The sequence below is a fragment of the Stenella coeruleoalba genome, assembly GCF_951394435.1.
Source record: "Stenella coeruleoalba genome assembly, chromosome: 5".
Classification (NCBI taxonomy): Eukaryota; Metazoa; Chordata; class Mammalia; order Artiodactyla; family Delphinidae; genus Stenella; species Stenella coeruleoalba.
In genome coordinates this window covers 111,640,550-111,660,119 of record NC_137150.1, presented here as the reverse complement: position 1 = coordinate 111,660,119, position 19,570 = coordinate 111,640,550, and positions in this window count along the sequence as shown.

The following is a 19,570-nucleotide window of genomic DNA, read 5'->3' as shown; positions in this document are numbered from 1 at the left end:
AACGCATGTGGCTTCAAATGATTTCTTTTACTATATTTTCCTTTAAAATATTTGTAATTCATCTCTACGTGGAGATGTCAAGTAGCTCCCTGGCCATATAAATGTGGCAATCAGGAGCAACGCATGGAATAAAGATATAAAATTTAGATTTCATTATTGAAACACTAGATTTGCATCACACCATCTGGGGTGACTGAACAGAATGAGAAGACAATAAGGGCTAAATTTAGTAATATAATTAGCAAATAGAAAATTATAGTTGACAGATAATTTATGTAAAATATATAATATAAATTAAAACCAAATTAGATGGCAGACGTTGTAATTCATTGGGAATTTCAGAGGTGTGTAAAAACTATGAGGATTGGAATAGGCAGAGAAATTTCATGGTGGAGGAGAAGCATGAACCTTCTTACAAGTGAACAGGGTTTGGCCAAGGGGAGGCTCTTCCAGATCAGAGAAGCCATGTGTACAGAAAGGCGAAAGTGGAGGTGTACAATTTTCAATCTGAAAATAACTTGATGGAGTCTTCCCAGACTGCTTGGCCATATCTGTCCACATTTCAAAGCAAATGATGAAGGCCCCATTTCACCCCTCTTCTCTGACCTCAAAAGATGATGATACCGTTGGGGTGGGGGATAGAGGTGGAGCTTTCTTACTAAAGAAGTTATGGCTATGACATCCTTGGAAAGTTGCTGTTTACAGAAGATTGGTCTGGGGGAAATGCAAAGAGTGGTTTGGACAAGAAAAAGATATTTAAGAGGTTCAGAAATTATGACTTCTGAAACAAAATTCAAAAAATAATAACTTTTTATTTAAATATGACGGAAAAATAGGTCCATGACATGCAGGAAAAGCATGTACTATATCATGAAAAAGAGCTTGTTTCCAATGGTGAATCTGCCCCTTATTTGCTGAATGGTTATGTATATTTTGCTTAACCTCTCTGAGATTCAGTCTCTTCATAAGTTAAAGAAATCTAATAGTCTATTTCAAAAGCGTGATGTGAGGATTGAATGAAATATCTATTGCAGCTAGGGTGTCTAACACTAGACAGTTTTCCCCAGTTACTACAGTTTTCCCCAGTTACTCTTCTAGGACCTTTATTTCCTATAGAATTAGGATAATTGGCTGGTCCCTATAGCATATATTTTAGGTATAAACATGAATGCATCAACAATACTACTGCTCACTCAACTCAATAGCAAGTTTAGAGAGATAAATGATAATGTGACCAGGTCATAATTCTAGCCTACTATATGCAATTATGTTTTTGTTTCTGAACTCACAGATCTCAGAGAAAGAGAAAAATCAGTTGAGTTTTCTGGATGATAAGGAGGTGCTCATTCTCTAGTGGATTGGATGGAACCCCACCCCAAATGGGGCATTGCACCTGCTCATTTATCAAGCTGCCAAGGGCTGGCTTTGCTGTCTTGCTTTTTTTTTTTTTTTTTGCGGTATGCGGGCCTCTCACTGTTGTGGCCCCTCCCGTTGCGGAGCACAGGCTCCAGACGCGCAGGCTCAGCGGCCATGGCTCACAGGCCCAGCCGCTCCGCGGCATGTGGGATCCTCCCGGACTGGGGCACGAACCCGCGTCCCCTGCAATGGCAGGCGGACTCTCAACCACTGTGCCACCAGGGAAGCCCCTGCTGTCTTGTTTTTTTCTTTTAAAATTCACATCTTGCAGTATTTTGAGTTGCTCAGCCTCATAATGTAAGTAACATATTAAAACTTGCTTAAATAAAAATAGCTCCTAATGTACCAAGTATAGATAATGCCAAAAGGTGTGATCTCACAGTTGAGTATAACGTTAGTTTCCAAATGTTGCATGCAAGTGCATAGCTTCCCTTTCATTTCTGATCAATGTTATTTGTATTTGAATTGAATCTTATAATTTAAAATAAAAGAACTATATAGACAACAAGATTCTCTTTGGGGAGATATTAGGGTATTTTTCTTTATTTTGTACAGTACAGGGTAAGAGAAAGTCAGCTTTAAACCTACAGGACTCTCTGGGCAGCTGTGCGTCTCTCCCCCCAACCCCACACTCAGCACAGGTGCTGGATCACTGGAAATTACTAACCCTTCGCAGGATACAGCCTAGAAGATGATAACACTGGTTCAAGGACAAGAGAAGGGAAGGGAAGTAAAAGGAAGTAAGTGGGAAAATAGAGCAAACGTGATTAACAGCTGTTTTTTGAAGCAAGCTTCCATCAGGGATCTGCAGCTGTGTCATTGTGCTTCAGTTCTGCAGATTATACAAGGGTAAATTGGAAGACTCATGGAGCAAAATTGATATGTGGAGAAAGGTTAAAGGCAGTCCAAAATCTATGGCAATGATATGCCCTAACTCCCACTTACTCCTCAGTTTCACCTTTTCCCTTTCTTATGGGAAGAAGCTAGATGCCTAAGAAACAAAGTCCTCCTACTAACTAGACATTTGTTCTGGCTTGCTGCTATTGATGATTTTGGTATTTCTTCTGTTTGGGGAGAGGAAGGAAAGGGGTTGATGGAACACCAGTGGATCCTTTAATAAACCCCTTTAATAAACTCAACATGCTGTATGCCTTCCAGAACGCTTTCAAAAGAACTACAAGTACCTCCTCAAGATAAAGAGGAGATACCGGGATATGGGTGGAAAACTAAGTCTCAAAATACTCGGTGCTAGGAGCAGCCAGTTTGGGTCTGAAAGCCTAGCTGCCAGGCTTCTAGTTGGTTGCCTAATAAATAGGTGGATTCTCACAATAATTTGTTTAGTATTACATCCTACTTGCCAAACAAACACAATGAAGGGCACAAATGTAATGAAATATTATTGTCTTATCCCATGTGCTCTGAGGAGTATATTTCCTCTGAAAGAGCCCCTTCAAGCAACCAACATCCCCATGTGGACCATTCCTTAGGGTCCTTAATCTATGCCCCTTCCTCCAAGGGCTCAGCGGGGGTTGGCAATCCACCTTGAATTAAACAATCTCCCACCGCTATTTGGAAATACACAAACCATCTCTTCACCGCCCTTCGTAACACACAGCCTGGTACAATCACTTAAAAAGAAACAGGACAGATGACCCAGAGGAATTTACAAGGTCAGGGCACTCCCCGGTGGGGGCGTGAAAGGGTGGGAGGTGCTGAGGTCAGGGTTAAATGACACTGCCAAATGAAGCCCCCTGCCCTGCCACCTCCTTCCTTCATCTCTAGAAGGAGTCTCCAGTGAGCGCCCGCGTCTGGAAGCCTGCCCCTTCCGTGCCGCAGAGAGGTTAGGAAGCGCATTTCAAAGCCGCATCTAAAGCAGCCCACTTAAAAGGGCCAAGAAAAGCCTGGCCGATGACCAGAATTGGCCCAAATCGCTTGCTGCCGTTCTCTTCTCGCAGCCTCATTAGCGTTTCCCTTCTTTCCCCTTTGCCCTCTTTCCCCTTAGGGTACAAGTCCTCTCGGAAGCTTGGGGGGCACCCTAGGGATTTTCGGTTGGCGGCTGCAGCTCTGACCCGGGGCTGGAATGAGATGCTTTAGCATTCCGTCTGCCTATCCCACCTGTGGCCCCTGTAAGGATAGATAACCCGGGACCTCTGCGGCCAGGCGTGCGCGTCCAGCTCCGGCCCCTCGGGGACCTTGTGGCGCGTGGCTGCTGGGCGCAACCTCCGCAGCGCCGTAACCCCCTGCGGAGCGGCAGCCGGCTTGCCACGCCGAGCTCCCTCTCCACCCGCCCGCAGAGCTCTGCCCGCCTCTTCCCATTGTGTCCGCAGTGCTGCGGGGCTGAGCCAAGCGCCCGCCGCATCCGCGCCAACCCCCGAGCTGTAGGCGGGAGGAGACCGGGAGAGAAGAGGGGGCAGGGAGAAGGACCGAGAAGGGCACAGCGCTTCATCCGTAATGCAGAGGCACCTGGACCTCCCTGCAATACGTTTTACAGTTAAACGCTACCAACAAGAGCGCTTCCTGACACGTCCCCACGCGTGTGGTTTTTGTGTGTGAAAGATGGGACGCACCTTGTTCATTCATCTATCTGCGCTTCATCCTCTTGTCTCCCTCAGAAAAAGTTCCCCCTCTCTTAGCTTTAAGCCTCCATCTCTTCCACATCAGCACTCCATTTCCAGGCAAAAACCGCAGATTGAAAACACAGGTCTTGAAAGACCCCACTACATATCACGAAGAGTTTACCAAAATTCACCTAGTAATGCTGATTTTCAAAGCCCCCATTCTCATCCTCCTTCTTGGAAAATGCTTTCAAAGTTTGGGAGCTCAAATGGTCTTGGACCTGGTGGTTTCTGCACCCCAGTCCCCAATCATGAACCGCGGTGCGGTCAGAGACACCGAGATTACGCGGCAAAGTTGCCCAGCACCAACCCAGCAGGCCGCTGATGCTAAGAGCATCCTAACAGGCAGCTCTTCTGTATGTCCCTGGGAAGCCCAAATGCACGACGTAACCTCCCCCAACAAGGATTAACTCAACCACACACAACAGACACAAATCCCGGAAACTTCTTTGTGAAGCAGGCTCAAGCCCACTCTGAAGGGACATTCAGCACAACTTGCAAGGAAATAAATAAACGTCTCACTCCTACAGGGAAACTTGTTGAATCCCGCCGAGCGAAAGGCTGCAATTTCCGATTTAGCCTGAAGGTTTTTGATTCTACCCACAAACATCCCGGTGCACTAGTCACAATTTCTGGACAAACTGCAGAGTGCTTTCCGCACCCATTCTGCACTCCAATCACCACCGCTATGAAACCGAGCGTGTGCCTCTAGACAATTCGAAAGCCGGCTGTCACTATCTTTGCCACCATTTGGGAGACTTACCCTTTGATAAGACTGTTTTCAGCAATCTAGCGGCTCCGCGGTGCAGGCGCAGCTCTCCAACTTTGCTGGGCACGGAGACCTTCCGAGTTCAACCAAGCAAAAGCTGTCTGTGACTTACAAATATAAGAGTGGGAAATAGGGAGAGAGTGAAGTCGGGTTTCTTCTCAGTATCAGCACCCTGGAAGAATCCAGTCGTTCTTCAGTAGAGGATTCTTTCAACCCCGTTATCTGTATTACTATTAATGAGCAGAGCAGAGGGCATTGCATGCAAATAGGTCCAAGTGCGCGCTTCTATTGGTGGCTGCGGAGGCCCCTGGGTCCTACTGCTCTGGCGCTAAACTACGCAGCAACACTACGCACGCAGCTTCGGAGGCGCAGAGGGGAAAATGGATTTAATTGACTCGTTACCTCTGGTATTGTAATGCCTGCTGCGATGTTTAACGGAGGAAAAAAACCCCTCACTTTTAAACTCATGTCATGTGATCTATCATTTCATATTTGCTTTTAATTGCCTGTGTGGATTGGCTTTGAACATACAAAGGCTTTTTGAAAGAACATTTTCTGGGGAAAATCCACACAGATACATTTGGCAGGAAAGCCCTCTTTTTTTTTCTGTTATGCATTATTCGGATGTAAATCCAGGAAATATTTATATAGTCAGATACTTCTGCCTTTCACTTAAATAAAATAGCATCTAATTTTATTCTTGAAAGTGCATGACTACTCAAAATAAACAGGTTAAAATGGCAGAAGCTAAAATATGAACGTTAAGATATTTGGGATATATTTTTTAAAGACTACTGGGAAAAAATGCCATCCATGTCGATGCCATGGGCATCTTTTTTATTTTGCAAACTAGGAAATTTAGAAACATTTTATTAGTGAGTATTGACACAAAAATATAAATCAGCATAAAGATATCGATGTCACAATATGTCAAGCATTCACTATTCATTGCCACATTTTCTTTTTACAGTTTCTCTCTTTGCAAGCCCATTAGTGATGCAAATTGGCACAAGGAGATTTAAAGTGAGGCAGGCCTGTGGTGACTGGCAATTTTGAAATATTGTAATGTTGTGCAAAAAACCCTCCAGTACATCATCATTAAAGGTAGTTATCTTAAAAATTAGAATATTAATAGCTGAATCTTAATATATATAAATTTAAAGCCCTTAAGCATGCTTTTCCCTGACCTTTAATTTTGTGGAAGGCAAGAAATCCTGCCTGAAATGACACAGATTTTCCACCAAGTTCCATCTAAGATATTTGCTGATATTACAACTTAGGAAATAACATAATTTTATTGGGTTTTAGATGTAAATAGTAATGTAAATTTAATTACAAAATTATGTCTGTAATTTACAGCTCAATGCTGTTAGAAAGTGATACGCTGAATAAGGTCAGTAGCAACCAACTCATAAATTCACCAGCCATGTGTAAAGTAAATAAATGAAAACACAAAATGCAAAAATACAACAGAATTGAGATCTTATTCCAAACACATGTATAGCATTTGAATTTATGTAGTGTGTGCTACGATCCTTCTTCATTTCCATAACTCCTTCCCCTTGTAGCCTCTTCCCTTCCCCCATCAGTAACCCTTGACAACAGAAGTGTTACTTCAAGTCCAGGTTGCTTTTGCTGCTTTCCAGACCTACCTTACAGATTACATCCTTGTAGGGAACAGAATTAACTCTTACAGGACTGAGATGTAAAAGAAGAGTTTCCTTCAGCAGTTAGAAAATCCAGCATTGTTAGGTGTATTTCCAAAGTTTTCATCAAACATATATATTTGAAACATCCGTGACCACTAATTCAGAGTGAAAAGACATGATCAATTGGCATTACATCAGAGTCAATTTGCTGCATTTCCCCATTACTATTATGTCTCTGGAATAGTCTTTTGAAATGACATTTTACACAGAGTTATTACAATCACTTTAGCCCAGGTTAAGAAATTTTCAATTTACAATAGAGTTAACATAAAAATTTCAAGATATTACTGTATTCAGTATAAGAGTTTAAAGGACTCATTATCTGTAAAAGAAAAAAAGGCTGTTATTTGGTCTAGTAAGGAAAGCACAATGACCAGGCAAAGTTGAATGGAGATGACTGATAGTCAATTCTTTTTTTAAAACAAGTATATTATTGGTCTTTCAAGTTCTTGCTACAAGTGGACTTGAAAAAATAATCGTTTGCAGTCTCAGTGCAAATTGAAAGTTCTGCATTTAATGAATATCTTTTTTAGAACTGAGAAAATATGTGTTTTATTCAGGCAGAGTTTGTACAAAATTAAGGCAATTTATCTATGACTATAATTTAATAGAGAAGTTGAATAGTGGACAAATATGATAGTGCATAAAAGAAAATAAATAAATAAAAACAAGCCTATTAACACATTTCGCATAAAATTGTTTGATCAGTTCTCACTTTCTACATAAAAGGCTGAAGCAAATATACAGCAAGGTAACTAGAATCATAAATTCAACTTACTAGTTTTTCAGGAAAAAATATGTTCTACATCTCTTTAATGAGTTACTGGTGTTTATCCCAGTTATTCTTATATGTTATGAAATGTATAATATATATATGATTGTATATAATATATATTTATAACTATTGAAAATATTTTACCTTATTGGATACTAGGGTAATAATTGTTTTAAACAATAATATTGATGTCACAACAGTTTTCAGCCTCAGATATGTAGGAATATCCTTGATCTATTCTTTACTATCTGAAGTATTACTGGCTTCCTCTTTTCGTTGGTGCAGTTTTCAAGGACAATATATGCTCTGTCAAAAACTGATTTCCATTATGCCCTTGGATCATGATGACAATACCTTACTGTGGCTAATGTGAACATCTATAAAAGTTGGAAAGCAAAACACACCTGGCATATTCCTGTATGCCATTACTATAATCAGCTTACTTTCTAAATTTAAATAGGTAAACATGTAATAGTATACCATTAGGTAAAACTTAATGAGCTCTAATGACATTCAGCTACTAGTCAAGCTATTTTAAACAATTCTTTGTGTCTTTAATAATTTTGAAATATGTATAGGTTAAAAAATTCCAAAGCCATAGAGAATAATTCATTTGTCTACTTTAAATAGAACATTCATTCATGTCTGATTTTTGACAGATGAAAAGGAATATTAGCAGACATATAAATTATACTTTGAAAGTAGAAACATAAAAGTAAGAATGTGGTTAAATGGGCATTTTTTTCAGGTGTAAATCAGCAATATGTATACTAATTGCTAATTAGGATGCTATGATATATTAAATAATTGTGCTAAAATGCCTTCTAAATAATGTAGAAAGTTGCAAGAGGTTATGTTTACATATGCAGTTTATATACTAATTTGGATTAATTGCTAAATCAGGTAAAGAAAGTACAACTCAAAAGTTAAAAATAAATCTGTATAAGATAGTAAACTTGAGAAGAAATAAGGAACTTAAAAAAGGTGAACTAAATTTGATACTTAGTAGAAGAGATGAGAACTTCATGGTACCATAATTTTGGTAAGACAATCACCATGAATGGAATGCTCGTAATATGTAGAATTCTAATAAAAATTGGCAAGAAAAAGAGGCATGGAGGAGGATAGTTTACTCTATATCAAACAGGATTATAAAGCAAGTAAGATAAAAGTTGACAATAAAAATGTAGAAGTGAAATACTTTGGCAAAAGATGAAAGCACAAACAACAAAACAAAAGAGAAATTGGGTAAGAATCTGTTATAGTACCTTGAGATTGGAGAAAATGTTAATAAACATTGTTTTTATTCAAGTACTAAATTCTTAAGCATATTGTTACCTATTTTCCTACAAAATCTGTGAATAAAACTTCAAATATTTTTTAAAAAATGACAAAAAATGTAAACTTACCTAAAATGCTTATAAACTATCAGATATTTTTTAGTTACAGCAAACAAACAAATGAATATGGATGTAGATATCTAAAACACCACTTATACATATTGGGGGATAAACATCCAATCAATTTTCTGTATGTTTGTTATAGCAAGGCTAATAGTCAGATGTGGTTTGCCCTTCAAAATATAATTTAGAGGGAACTTTGTACTAATCAAATTCTAACATATTTAAAAGCCACTCATTTAGTCTGTTTTAAGGACTCCTTTAGGACTTGCATAATAAAATAATTTTAACTATGTTCTATTTATATACCATAGTTCTTAGGCTGTTAAATTCAGTTAAATTTTAATGTTATTTGCTTTTGTCCTAGACCAACCTCTGCCTGTACAAAAGCTAATATTAAAGTTAAGGGTCACTTGTTCATTTAGTGAATACTAAGTCTACTTTCATATGTCATTATGTTGGACACATAAAAGTAGATAAAGCTACAATAGAAATTAAGAACAAACATTTTTATTTAAAAGGAAAGAGAAATGAATACAATAGCAAGATCTTCTAAGAAGGAAGGGATTGCAAAATATATATTTTAGTGTTAAATAATAGTAAATATAGTAGTCTGCGTTTCCTATGCTGGGAGATTAATAACAGAAAGTCTCCTTGCAAATAAGGTTCTGTTCCTTGTTTTCACTACTTTTAAAATACCTTCCCCTGTCATATCTCCCAGAAAGGAGCTTTTTTCTTAAGCAACGTTCAAATGTAGGTAATCAATGTATACCTAGTTTAGAGCAAAGAATCAAATTTTAGTGGTTTTCAGTCGAAGTATCTGTGCAATACTTAGGCCCAACAAATCAGTTTTCTCACTATTTGCTTTCTTTTCTTCATGTAGTAAATACATCTTAGTCTTCAATTGTATGATCCACTTGTTAAATAATAGTTGCTCTAGATTACATAGGTAGGTAGGTAGAGTGGGCGAGAGAGAGATGATGATGGATAAAGAGCAATAGAGAAATAACTGAGAAAGTAGATTAAGAGCAGATTTGGACTCTGGAATTGGTGATGGAAAATGGCTGTGACATTTTGGTAATATAATTACATTCAGTAAGTTTTAAAAAAAGTACTAAATATTCGTAATGTTTGTTTTAAACACAGAGCTCTAAAAATGGAACATGGGTTTTAAAGGGCTGGAGATCCTAGTAATTCAGTTCTGACAGCCAAGCAAATTAATTTCAAAAATAAAAAATAGGATAAGAATAACAAAATTTTAAAAATAAAGATTGGTTCAGACTGAAAGAATAGTTTTTTGTTAGTTTGTTTTCTTGTGGTATGAGGGTCTCTCACTGCTGTGGCCTCTCCCGCTGCGGAGCACAGGCTCCAGATGTGCAGGCTCCAGATGCGCAGGCTCAGCGCCCATGGCCCACAGGCCCAGCCGTTCCGCGGCACGTGGGATCCTCCCGGACCGGGGCACGAACCCGCGTCCCCTGCATCGGCAGGCGGACTCCCGACCACTGCACTAACGGGGAAGCCCTGAAAGAATAGTTTTGGAAAGGCTAAAAGCTAGAAGTAAGGCTTGAAGAATCAAAGTAGAGCAGCCATACTCTATTTCCTGAGAGATACAGTACAAAGTTAATAGGTACCTAAAAATTGGGAGCTACTTAGATCCTAAGTTTGCTTTTACTCTATTCATTGAGGTAAAACAATTCCAAATTTGAACAGATATAATACTCATGATTAAGAAGAGATTAGGGCGTCCCTGGTGGTGCAGTGGTTGAGAGTCCGCCTGCCGATGCAAGGGACACGGGTTCGTGCCCTGGTCCGGGAAGATCCCACATGCTGCGGAGCGGCTAGGTCCATGAGCCATGGCCACTGAGCCTGCGCGTCCGGAATCTGTGCTCCGCAACGGGAGAGGCCACAACAGTGAGAGGCCTGCGTACCGCCAAAAAAAAAAAAAAAAAAAAGAAGAGATTAAACATATTAAAAATCATTGATATATGTGTATTGTAAACATGGGTGACTTTTTTTCCTTTTACTCTTTTTTGTTTGCTTAAAATTCCATAAGGCACATATATTAATTTTCTTGTTAAAGAAGTAAATTAAAAAGCAAATCTGAACATTAAATCAAATAATAAAACATAGTTCAGTTTTATTTCCTATTATCTTAGGAAGGTCACTAGCCTTTTGGACCTCAGATCACTGCTCTCTAATGTGAGAATGAAATCTTATTATGGTAAGAATAAAATGTGTGATAAGGTTTTCTAGAGTCCACATTTTAAAAGTAATGTTGAGACCTCCCTGGTGGCTCAGTGGTTAAGAATCGACTGCCAACGCAGGGGACACAGTTTCGAGCCCTGGTCTGGGAAGATCCCACATGCCAGGTAGCAACTAAGCCACAATTACTGAGGCCTGCACGCCTACAGCCCGTGCTCCGCAAAGAGAGAAGCCACTGCAATGAGAAGCCCATGCACTGCAACGAAGAGTAGCCCCCGCTCGCTGCAACTAGAGAAAGCCTGCATGCGGCAATGAAGACCCAATGCGACAATAAATTTTCTTAAAAGTAAGGTTAATCAATATTTAAAAAGCCCCTAGCGGTGGAGCTTCAAGATGGCGGAAGAGTAAGGTGCGGAGATCACCTTCCTCCCCACAGATACACCAGAAATACATCTACATGTGGAACAGCTCCTACAGAACACCGACTGAACGCTGCCAGAAGACCTCAGACCTCCCCAAAGGCAGGAAACTCCCCACGTACCTGGGTAGGGCAAAAGAAAAAACAGAGACAAAAGAATAGCGACGGGACCTGCACCACTGGGAGGGAGCTGTGAATGAGAAAAGGTTTCCAAACACTAGGAAGGCCCTTCACGTGCGGAGACTGCGGGTGGTGGAGGGGGTAGATTCGGGGCCGTGGAGGAGAGCGCAGCCACAGGGGTGCGCAGGGCAAAGCGGAGAGATTCCCGCACGGAGGATCGGTGCCGACCAGCACTCACCAGCCTGAGAGGCTTGTCTGCTCACCCGCCGGGACGGGTGGGGGCTGGGAGCTGAGGCTCGGGCTTCAGTCGGCTCCCAGGGAAAGGACTGGGGTTGGCTGCGTGAACACAGCCTGAAGGGGCTAGTGTGCCACAGCTAGCCGGGAGGGAGTCCAGGAAAAAGTCTGGACCTGCCGAAGAGGCAAGAGACTTTTTCTTGCCTCTTTGTTTCTTGGTGCGCGAGGAGAGGGCATTAAGAGTGCTGCTTAAAGGAGCTCCAGAGACGGGCGCGAGCCGCGGCTATCAGCGCGGACCCCAGAGACAGACGTGAGATGCTAAGGCCGCTGCTGCTGCCGGCACCAAGAAGCCTGTGTGCAAGCACAGGTCACTCTCCACACCTCCCCTCCTGGGAGCCTGTGCAACCCGCCACTGCCAGGGTCCCGGGATCCAGGGAAAACTTCCCCGGGAAAAAACACGGCGTGCCTCAGGCTGGTGCAACGTCACGCCGGCCTCTGCCACCACAGGATCGCCCCACATCCGTACCCCTCCCTCCCCCCGGCCTGAGTGAATCAGAGCCCCCGACTCAGCTGCTCCTTTACCCCGTCCTGTCTGAGCGAAGAACAGATGCCCTCAGGCGACCTACATGCAGAGGCAGGGCCAAATCCAAAGCTGAACCTCAGAAGCTGTGCGAACAGAGAAAAGAAAGGGAAATCTCTCCCAGCAGCCTCAGAAGCAGCGGATTAAATCGCCACAATCAACTTGATGTACCTTGCATCTGTGGAATACCTGAATAGACAACGAATCATCCCAAATTGAGGAAGTGGACATTGGGAGCAAAGACATATATATATATATTTTTCCCCTTTTTCTCTTTTTGTGAGTGTGTATGTGTATGCTTCTGTGTGTGATTTTTGTCTGTATAGCTTTACTTTTACCATTTGTTCTAGGGTTCTGTCCATCTTATTTTTTTTTTTTTTTTTTACTTTTTAAAATATTTCTCTTAATAATTATTTTTATTTTAATAACTTTATTTTATTTTATTTTATCTTTCTATTTTCCTATTTTTTTCTCCCTTTTATTCTGAGCTGTGTGGATGAAAGGCTCTTGGTGCTCCAGCCAGGAGTTAGTGCTGTGCCTCTGAGGTGGGAGAACCAACTTCAGGACACTGGTCGACAAGAGACCTCCCAGCTCAACATAATATCAAATGGTGAAAATCTCCCAGAGATCTCCATCTCAATGCCAAGACCCAGGTCCACTCAACGACCAGCAAGCTACAATGCTGGACACTCTATGCCATATAACAAGCAAGACAGGAACACAACCCCATTCATTAGCAGAGAGGCTGCCTAATATCAAAATAAGGCCACAGACACCACAGAACACACCACCAGATGTGGACCTGCGCACCAAAAAGATAAGATCCAGCCTTATCCACCAGAACACAGGCACTAGTCCCCTCCACCAGGAAGCCTACACAAGCCACTGAACCAACCTTAGCCACTGGGGAGAGACACCAAAAACAATGGGAACGACAAACCTGTAGCCTGCAAAATGGAGACCCCAAACACAGTAAGTTAAGCAAATGAGAAGACAGAGAAACACACAGCAGATGAAGGAGCAAGACAAAAACCCACCAAAGCTAACAAATGAAGAGGAAATAGGCAGTCTACCTGAAAAAGAATTCAGAATAATGATAGTAAAGAGGATACAAAATGTTGGAAATAAAACAGAGAAAATAAAAGAAACAGTTAACAAGGACCTAAAAGAACAAAAGAGCAAACAAACGATGATGAACAACACAATAAATGAAATTAAAAATTCTCTAGAAGGAATCAATGCAGAATAACTGAGGCAGAAAAACGAATAAGTGACCTGGAAGATAAAATAGCAGAAATAACTGCTATTTCCAAAAATAGAAAGAAAAAAGACGGAAAACAACTGAGGACAGTCTCAGAGACCTCTGGGACAACATTAAATGCACCAACATTTGAATTATAGGTGTTCCAGAAGAAGAAGAGAAAAAGAAAGGGTCTGAGAAAATATTTGAAGAGATTATAGTTGAAAACTTCCCTAATACAGGAAAGGAAGTAGTTAATCAAGTCCAGGAAGCAAAGAGAGTCCCATACAAGATTAACCCAAGGAGAAACATGCCAAGAGACATATTAATCAAACTACCAAAAATTAAATAGAAAGAAAAAATATTAAAAGCAGAAAGGGAGAAACCATGAATAACACATGAGGGAATCACCATAAGGTTAACAGCTGATCTTTCAGCACAAACTCTGCAAGCCAGAAGGGAGTGGCAGGACATATTTAAAGTGGTGAAGGAGAAGAACCTACAACCAAGATTACTCTACCCAGCAAGGATCTCATTCAGATTTGATGGAGAAATTAAAACATTTACAGACAAGCAGAAGCTGAGAGAGTTCAGCACCACCAAACCAGGTTTACAACAAATGCTAAAGGAACTTTTCTAGGCAGGAAACACAAGAGAAGGAAAAGACCTACAATAATAAACCCAAAACAATTAAGAAAATGGGAATAGGAACATACATATCGATAATTACCTTAAATGTAAATGGATTAAATGCTCGAACTATGAACACAGACTCGCTGAATGGATACAAAAACAATACCCATATATATGCTCTCTACAAGAGACGCACATCAGACCTAGGGACACATACAGACTGAAAGTGAGGGGATGGAAAAAGATATTCCTTGCCAATGGAAATCAAAAGAAAGCTGGAGTAGCAATTCTCATATCATACAATATAGACTTTAAAATAAAGACTATTACAAGAGACAAAGAACAACACTACATAATGATCAAGGGATCAATCCAAGAAGACATAAAAATTGTAAATATTTATGCACCCAACGTAGGAGCACCTCCATACATAAGGCAAATGCAAACAGCCATAAAAGGGGAAATCGACAGTGACACAATCATAATAGGGAACTTTAACACCCCACTTTCAACAATGGACAGATCATCCAAAATGAAAATAAATAAGGAAATACAAGCTTTAAATGATAGATAAAATAAGATGGACTTAATTGATATTTATAGGATATTCCATCCAAAAACAACAGAATACACATTCTTCTCAAGTGCTCATGGAACATTCTCCAGGATAGATCATATTTTGAGTCACAAATCAAGCCTTGGTAAAGTTCAGAAAATTGAAATCGTATCAAGTATCTTTTAGACCACAACACAATGAGACTAGATATCAATTACGGGAAAAAATCCGTAAAATATACAAGCACATGGAGGCTAAACAATACACTACTTAATAACCAAGAGATCATTGAAGAAATCAAAGAGGAAATCAAAAAATACCTAGAAACAAATGACAATGGAGACACGACAACCCAAAACCTATGGGATGCAGCAAAAGAAGTTCTAAGAGGGAAGTTTATAGCAATACAATCCTACTTTAAGAAACAAGAAACATCTCAAATAAACAACCTAATCTTACACCTAAAGCGATTTGAGAAAGAAGAACAAAAAAATCCCAAAGGTAGCAGAAGGAAAAAAATCATAAATATCAGATCAGAAATAAGTGAAAAAGAAATGAAGGAATGATAGCAAAGATCAATAAAACTAAAACCTGGTTCTTTGACAAGATAAACAAAATTCATAAACAATTAGCCAGACTCACTGACAAAAAAAGGGAGACGACAAATCAGTAGAGTTAGAAATGAAAAAGGATAAGTATCAACAGACATTGCAGAAATAAAAAGGATCATGAGAGATTACTACAAGCAACTCTATGCCAATAAAATGGAAAACCTGGAACACATGGATAAATTCTTAGAAATGCAAAACCTTCCAAGACTGAACCAGGAAGAAATAGAAAATATGAACAGATCAATCACAACCACTGAAATTGAAACTGTGATTAAAAATCCTCCAGCAAACAAAAGCCCAGGACCAAATGGCTACATAGGCAAATTCTATCAAACATTTAGAGAAGAGCTAACACCTATCCTTCTCAAACTCTTCCAAAATATAGCAGAGGGAGGAACACTCCCAAACTCATTCTACGAGGCCACCATCACCCTGATACCAAAACCAGACAAAGATGTCACAAAGAAAGAAAACTACAGGCCAATATCACTGATGAACATAGATGCAAAAATCGTCAACAAAATACTAGCAAACAGAATCCAACAGCACATTAAAACAATCATACAACATGATCAAGTGCGGTTTATCCCAGGAATGCAAGCATTCTTCAATACATGCAAATCAATCCATGTGATACACCATATTAACAAATTGAAGGAAACAAATACGTATGATCATCTCAATCGATGCAGAGAAAGCTTTTTGACAAAATTCAACACCCATTTATGATTAAAAACCCTGCAGAAAGTAGGCATAGAGGGAACTTTCCTCAACATAATAAAGGCCATATATGACAAACCACAGCCAACATCGCCCTCAGTGGTGAAAACTTGAAACCATTTCCACTAAGATCAGGAACAAGACAAGTTTGCCCACTCTCACCACTCTTATTCAACATAGTTTTGGAAGTTTTAACCTCAGCAATCAGAGAAGAAAAAGAAATAAAACGAATTCAAATCGGAAAAGAAGAAGTAAAGCTGTCAGGGTTTGCAGATGACATGATACTATACATAGAGAATCCAAAAGATGCTACCAGAAAACTACTAGAGCTAATTTGAATTTGGTAAAGTACCAGGATACAAAATTAATACACAGAAATCTCTAGCATTCATATACACTAATGATGAAATATCTGAAAATGAAGTTAAGAACACATTCCCATTTACCATTGCAACAAAAAGAATAAAATATCTAGGAATAAACCTACCTAAGGAGACAAAAGACCTGTATGCAGAAAATTATAAGACACCGATGAAAGAAATTAAAGATGATACAAATAGATGGAGAGCTATAGCATGTTCTTGGATTGGAAGAATCAACAATGTGAAAATGACTAAACTACCCAAAGCAATCTACAGATTCAATGCAGTCCCTATCAAACTACAACTGGCATTTTTCACAGAACTAGAACAAAATATTTCACAATGCAAAAGACCCCGAATATCTAAAGCAATCTTGAGAAAGAAAAATGGAGCTGGAGGAATCAGGCTCCTTGACTTCAGACTATTCTACAAAGCTACAGTAATCAAGACAGTGTGGTACTGGTGCAAAAACAGAAAGATAGATCAATGGAACAGGATAGAAAGCCCAGAAATAAACTCACGCACATATGGTCACCTTATCTTTGAGAAAGTAGGCAGGAATGTACAGTGGAGAAAAGACAGCCTCTTCAATAAGTGGCGCTGGGAAAACTGGACAAGTACATGTAAAAGTATGAGATTAGAACACTCCCTAACACCATACTCAAAAATAAGCTCAAACTGGATTAAATACCTAACTCTAAGGTCAGAAACACTCAAACTCTTAGAGGAAAACATAGGCAGAACACTCCAGGACATAAATCACAGCAAGATCCTTTTGACCAACCTCCTAGAGAAATGAAAATAAAAACAAAAATAAACAAATGGGACCTAATAAAACTTCAAATCTTTTGCACAGCAAAGGAAGCCATAAACAAGACCAAAAGACAAGCCTCAGGATGGGAGAAAATATTTGCAAATGAAGCAACTGACAAACGATTAATCTCCAAAATTTACAAGCAGCTCAATAACAAAAAAACAAACAACCCAATCTAAAAATGGGCAGAAGACCTAAATAGACATTTCTCCAAAGAAGATATACAGACTGCCAACAAACACATGAAAGAATGCTCAACATCATTAATCATTAATCATTAATCATTAGAGAAATGCAAATCAAAACTACAATGAGATATCATCCAACACCGGTCAGAATGGCGATCATCAAAAAATCTAGAAACAATAAATGCTGGAGAGGGTGTGGAGAAAAGGGAACACTCTTGCACTGCTGGTGGGAATATAAATTGGTACAGCCACTATGGTGAACAGTATGGAGGTTCCTTAAAAAACTACACACAGAACTACCATATGACCCAGCAATCTCACTAGTGGGCATATACCCTGAGAAAACCATAATTCAAAAAGAGTCATGTACCAAAATGTTCATTGCAGCTCTATTTACAATAACCAGGAGATGGAAGCAACCTAAGTGTCCATCATGAGATGAATGGATAAAGAAGTGTGGAACATATATGAAATGGAATATTACTCAGCCATATAAGGAAAGGAAATTGAGTTATTTGTAGTGAGCTGGATGGACCTAGTGTCTGTCATACAGAGTGAAGTAAGTCAGAAAGAGAAAAACAAATACCGTATGCTAACACATATATACGGAATCTAAGGGAAAAAAAAGATCATGAAGAACGTAGGGGTAAGATGGGAATAAAGACACAGACCTACTAGAGAATGGACTTGAGGCTATGGGGAGGGGGAAGGGTAAGCTGTGAGAAAGTGAGAGAGTGACATGGACATATATACACTACCAAATACAAGATAGGTAGCTAGTGGGAGGCAGCCGCATAGCACAGGCAGATCAGCTTGGTGCTTTGTGATCACCTAGAGGGGTGGGATTGGGAGGGTGGGAGTGAGGGAGACAAAAGACGGAAAGAAATATGGGAACATATATATATGTATAACTGATTCACTTTGTTACAAGGCAGAAAGTAACACACCATTGTAAAGCAATTATACTGCAATATAGATGTAAAAAATATGTATACATAAGATAGCCCAGAGATAAACCCTAACACATATGGTCACCTTATCTTTGATAAAGGTGGCAAGAATATACATTGGAGAAGAGATAGCGTCTTCAATAATTGGTGCTGGGAAAACTGGACATGTACATGTAAAAGTATGAAATTAGAACACTCCCTAACACCATACACAAAAATAAACTCAAAATGGATTAAAGACCTAAATGTAAGGCCAGACACTAGGAAACACTTAGAGGAAAACATAGGCAGAACACTCTAGGACATAAATCACAGTAAGATCCTTTTTGACCCCACCTCTTAGAGAAATGGAAATAAAAACAAAAATAAACAAATGGGACCTAATGAAACTTAAAAGCTTTTGCACATCAAAGGAAACCATAAATAAGACAAAAAGACAGCCCTCAAAATGGGAGAAAATATTTGCAAATGAAGCAACTGACAAGGGATTAATCTCCAAAATTTTCAAGCAGGTCATGCAGCTCAATTTCAAAAAACAAACAACCCAATCCAAAAATGGGCAGAAGACCTAAATAGACATTTCTCCAAAGAAGATATACAGATTGCCAACAAACACATGAAAGAATGCTCAACATCTTTAATCATTAGAGAAATGCAAATCAAAACTACAATTAGATATCATCTCACACCGGTCAGAATGGCCATCATCAAAAAATCTAGAAATAATAAATGCTGGAGAGGGTATGGAGGAAAGGGAACCCTCTTGCACTGCTGGTGGGAATGTAAATTGATACAGCCACTATGGAGAACAGTATGGAGGTTCCTTAAAAAACTACAAATAGATCTACTGTACGACCCAGCAATCCTACTGCTGTGCGTATACCCTGAGAAAACCGTAATTCAAAAAGAGTCATGTACCAAAATGTTCATTGCAGCTGTATTTACAATAGCCAGGACATGGAAACAACCTAAGTGTCCATCAACAGATGAATGGATAAAGAAGATCTGGCACGTATATAAAATGGAATATTACACAGCCTTAAAAAGAAACAAAATTGTGTTATTTGTAGTGAGGTGGATGGACTTAGAGTCTGTCATACAGAGTGAAGTAAGTCAGAAAGAGAAAAACAAATACAGTATGCTAACACATATATATGGAATCTAAAAAAAAAAAAAAGGTCATGAAGAACCTAGGGACGAGATGGAATAAAGACACAGACTTACTAGAGAATCGACTTGAGGATATGGGGAGGGGGAA